We start from the raw sequence: 5,518 nt of genomic DNA on the forward strand, positions 1-5,518 counted from the left end.
ACCAGTCACTCTCCACCATACGGAAGGTGTGAGTGCCTGACATAGAGCACTGGTCACTCTCCACCATACGGGAGGTATGAGCACCTGACCTAGAGCACCAGTCACTATCCACCATATGGGAGGTGTGAGCACCCACCTGACCTAGAGCACTAGTCACTATCCACCAAAAAGGAGGTGTGACCACCTTACGTAGTGCACAGGTCACTCTCCACCATAATAGGAGGTGTGAACACCTGACCTAGAGCACCAGTCACTCTCCACCGTATGGGAGGAGTAAGCACCTGACCTAGAGCACCAGTCACTACCACCATACAGGAGGTGTGAGCACCAGTCACTATCCAGGTAATTTTTAAAGACTAAGTATCAGTACAAGGTCTAACTCTTTATTTTATACCTCAGTGGTTTGTGTGGCTCACCCTGTAAAGACCAACCTATTTGTTTTCGAGATGAAGAAAGGCAGGGCACAGAGGAGTGATGACTTGCTCCAGGTCACACAATTAAACATCACAGGATAAGACCATGCTGGACCAAACACCCAGTGCTCTCCCCACATTACCGCAATGCCTCAAATTTCTGGCCTCTCTGTCCCTGGCCCTGTTTGAGACCCCTTAACTCCCACCAAAAACCATGAATGCTCCAAAATTAAAGCAGCAACTTTATGCATGACAGTAGATGGGTAGATGAGAGCCCAGTTTATTTAGCAGAAAGGGTGATATGGAAGGTACCATTTTTTTATCACTATGGGATTAATGTCAGGTCCCAGAGATTCACCCCCATCTTTGTTTCTCATGTGTATCACTCTGAGTCAGTAACAGTAGTCCTAGTGAAGGGAAGTTACAACATACTGAACTGGAGTCTACTGAAAAGTGTAAGTTGTAGTAATTGATATTGAGTATGAACATGGTAACCACAAGCAAACGATGGACTTTTATGCTAATAAGTCAATCAGGAAGAACACTGAGATATAAGCGGAGGAAGGGTGAATCTAAGGTTTTGCAGAAATAAGGAACTTATTAGAAATACATTTTTTAAAAATGGATCACAGAATGATAGACAATGAAGCCAGCTGTGTCAATGACATCTCTCAAGCTTACATGAGGTTGCCACAACAGGACTGATAAGCATATTCCATTGAGACCAGTGGTACCCAGGAGAGGCAGGGAGGAGAGCAACTACCTAGAACAGTGTTCACCATTGTCAGATTTTACAGGTAATGAAAATTTTAAAAGGTTGGGACTCCATATGGGACTATTTTCTAAATCATTCAAATAAGGATATAACAATTAAGGGAAAAACAAATAAATTTAAGACTTAGTGATGTTTAACTGAAAAAAAATCCTACAAATTTGAGATAAAATGTATTTGTTTTCCACTGCTTTTATTACCTAAATTGCAAAAAGAATTGAATATAAATACATAAAAATGTAAACTACATATGGAGAGCAAGATACATAAAATTAAGTGACGTGACAAGTTACGATATTTTTGCAAATATTTTCCTTAGGGGTTAATGTTTTTAAAATGTAGAATAAATTACAAAGCAATATAAAAAATATTAACAGCCAGTGGAAATATGGGCAAAGTTCTTGAATGGAAAAAAATCACAGAAATTAAAATATCACTGAAAATTAAATGTTTACATTCATCAGAAAAGACTGCCATTTTGAAAAGGACATTTTAATGCCAAAAAGATAATCTCTCAATCTCAAAGGGTAAAGAGCAGTCCTTTAAATATGCATAGCTTTATGAAAACTCACCACTGTTATTTTTCTCATTTCACCATGAACCAACTGCTGAAACCAGTATATGTATGCACCAGTATTTGAGCCACTGACCTAGAAAATTCTGAGTACGTAGATAAGCCTGTGCAAATTGTTGGAGGGGCCTAATCTGCATAAACACCCAGGGATTGCTGGGATATCAGCGGAGGCCATCAGGGATGCATTTGTCTGATGGCCCTGGAGCCTCCAGAGAGAAAGGGCAAAAAGACTTTGGGACTACCTGACTGGCTCCTTGTCCCTGATATGAAGAAACTCAACATAAAATCATGTCAACATCTTGGATTCGGGGCGGGGGGGGGGGGGTCAGTCTATGAACATGGGTGGGGCAGGAAAATGTTCCACCCTGAGGCTTGATCTATAGGATGCAGGGGGCTGACACCCAGATCACATGTGTTCAAAGTTCTTCAACAAGGAAGGCTGATGGTACAAGACTAGCTTTGTGGCACTTGCACGTTCTAATCACTAAGAATTGAGGCCATCTAGATAAACAATGACAACGCCTGAGAACTGCCAGTGGCTACAGCCATGGCTGCAGCGGCTGACACATGGCAGAGCACAGGGTGTCTGGCATCGTGACTGAATCCGATAGGATCCTTGCATAAGGACCTTGCAGAAGACCCCTCTACTTCTCTGAACACAGTGTGCCCACCTGGGGTAACTGAGAACCCTCAAAGGTGTGCAGCTCACAAAGCAGAAGCAGGAGGCCCACCTCCTTCCTTCCTGGGGCCTCCCAGGAACCGCCCCCTCCAGCCCCGCCACCACCCAGGCTCCACCTCGCAGAGGAGGCTGCATCTTTATCTGCAGATGTTGTCGAGTTGGCGTAACCTGGATCTGCATTTCTCCACTGACTTCCTCCTTAGAGCCCCAGACCATGTAGAGTCCTATCCTCTCATTACAGCAGTGAGAAATCTGGCAAAACAGAGGAAGGCTTTCTGAACCCGGAGTTACCGCTTACGTGTATCAGACATTCACATGTGTCAAGCCCTTCTTACAGCACTTGGTGTGGATCATCTCGTTCCATTCTCACCTCACTGCTCCAAGCTATTTGCTGACCCCATTTTGCAGTGGAAGACATCGAGGCTGGAGGAGCTTGGAGAACACCCGTAAGGTCGCATAGTAAATGGCAAAGCTGAGATTCAAACCTGGGTCTGTCTACTCCCTGTTTTAGGCACACTATACTCCCAGAAAGAGTATCTGGGCAAAAAGCTAGAAATAACCTGAATGCGCATCAGAAGAGCAATGACTAAAGACATTATGCAATACCAATAATACGTAATTGTATGCAGCTGTTGATAAGAAGTAAGCTAGATTTATAGATGTATTAATCTAGAAACTTTCTGTGTTATGTGGTTAAGCAAGAAAAAAAGAAGCTACAGAAAAAATATTGTATTGTGCCATTTTGTTTGATAGCATTCCTGCACATGTGAATATGTTTGTAGAAGCATAGAAAAGCTAGAGAAGCATACGGCGCAAACTCAACATTGAGAGGTGGGGTTGAAGGGAGAGTGACATTCTAGCTTATCATTTGAATTGTTAGAACAAGAATATTTAATGTAATTTAAAAGAAAAAATACCCTTGCTTTTGTGTACTTTGAGCACACAGTAAGAGTTGAGTAAATGTTTGCTGAATTGAATTAAACTGTGCCAACTGAACCCTCCCCATCCACTGGACCCCCACCAGTAAGGCAGGCTGCCCAGAGCAGGAATGTGGAGTCTGTGCTTCCAGAGTAAAGGCTAGGGCACTGATGGGGAGAATGAGCAGCCTTGCCTGCTAAAGCCAGCTCTCCCAACACCCAGGCCTCCACGCTGTTGGGACATGCTGCAATTGATCAGTGGGAAATAACTCCACCTTGATGTTTAACTGACTGCTGAATTTTGCATTTCGGGGCAGCACAATCCTATTAGCAGCCCCATAACCCAATAATGGCCATGCACCCAGCCAAAACTTAATGCAAAAGGGGGCAGCCGAACCTGGTTGGCTGCATTACTGCCTCCTTTTAGAAAAATCACCAGCAGCATGAAATCTTTAGTCTATTAATAGAGATCTGCACTCTGATAATAGCAGCTCAAAAAGAGAAAGCGGCGATCTGGGTTCTTATGGCTAAAACCAGAGCTTTGTCACAGTAGCTCAGCCCCTGGCTTACCTGGGGCTGCTGACATTGAAAATGTGGAGAGCTTTTGCCTTTCAAAGGCATGAACTTGAAAGTTACCCAGTGTTCCTGTCTATGGTAACTGTAGGAAGGTGTTTTAAAAGCAAGTGAGCATCAAAGACAAATGTGATCGAGATATGTGGCAAGAAAAGCCAAGTGTTTCTCCAGGACTTTGAGATGAACTCAGTGCATAATTGGATCCTACCCATCCTCACCAAATCATGACTTTTTTTTATAGGTAGGTAAAGAGGGACACAAGTAGCCCAGCAACCTTCACAGAAAGTCACACGGCGGCCAAGGCCACATCTTAAGACCACCCTCACCACAGGTGTGGACTCTCCATCCTAAACCTATACCATCCTGGGCCCTCTTTCCCAACAAGCAAGGAGGAATCAATTTGATAGTGAGCTTCACTTGCCTTGCCGTGGTATCTGGGACTGATCCCTGGATTTCCTGTAAGTGAAATTTAACAGGCTTAACCCCCCTTGCCAGGATTTAGAAAGGATCCACGAGTCTGTGAGCTTAGAGAAGGTGTAGATGAAAACACATTATGTTACTATAGGAAGAAAAAAAAATCATTTTCTATGGCCATATAGCACTTTATGGTTTTGAAAGCATTTTTCAGGTTGAACCTCATAAACCTCATACACAGGACCCTCCCCTAGAGGGGTAGGTGGGACTGGCCTAATCATCTCTGCTTAACACGTGACGACACTCTCACACAGCTGGGAACAGAATCAAGACTAAGGACCCTTCTGTTCCCCAGCCCCATGCTCTTTTTGCAGGACTTAAAGAGCAAAGTGAAGAAAACCTCTCTAGAGATGCTCTACCTGTGACACCTTTGCCATGCCCAAGAGTGAATAATTCCACCAGCCATAGCAATCCAGCACCGAATTGGGTGCTAAGGGCCAATCCTGCCTTTTCATCATGGATTCATTGTAAACTTTCAGCCCATGTGGAAATCTCAGCTGGAATGTGAGTTATTTAAAAAAAAAACAAAAGATGGAAATTCACCCATGTTCACCGTCCCCCCAAAACATACCCCCACCCCACCCCACACTCAGCCCCATCACACCTGAACACCTGCTTCTATATATCAGTGTCTGGAAACAGCTCCTGCCATCAGCTGAATTTTCTGGGAAGTTCTTTCCATAACTTGGTATATCAGCCATGTCCCACTATGAAAGGGAAAAAAAAATGCCCATGAAACTGTGGAGAATCTGGAAGTGGTGCCATTTTATGGGGTGAGAGAGATTTTAAGTAGCTTTTACTCCCTAATTTCATGTTGCTTAGGGTTATGTTAAAATTAGTATATCCAGGAAATAGCAGCGAGGAAAGGTGGCCCAGAAACCTTTTTAGATAGCAAGGAGAACGCTGCCCTGCTTTTAATTTTGTGCATGTGGATAAACCACAAAGTGAACAGTAATTGACGAAATCTTCATTTCCCTACTATCTTTTCTTGCTTGTGCCTGGTAGCCCTCAGTGAGTGGGGCTGATGTAGGGGCCTCTCTGGGGCACCGCACCTTCAGCCTTCTAAGTTACATTGTCCTTGCTTCCTCACCTGTTCCAAATGGGTTTTTCATGCCT

This window comes from Zalophus californianus, chromosome 9 (genome assembly GCF_009762305.2).
Source record: "Zalophus californianus isolate mZalCal1 chromosome 9, mZalCal1.pri.v2, whole genome shotgun sequence".
NCBI classification, from domain to species: domain Eukaryota; kingdom Metazoa; phylum Chordata; class Mammalia; order Carnivora; family Otariidae; genus Zalophus; species Zalophus californianus.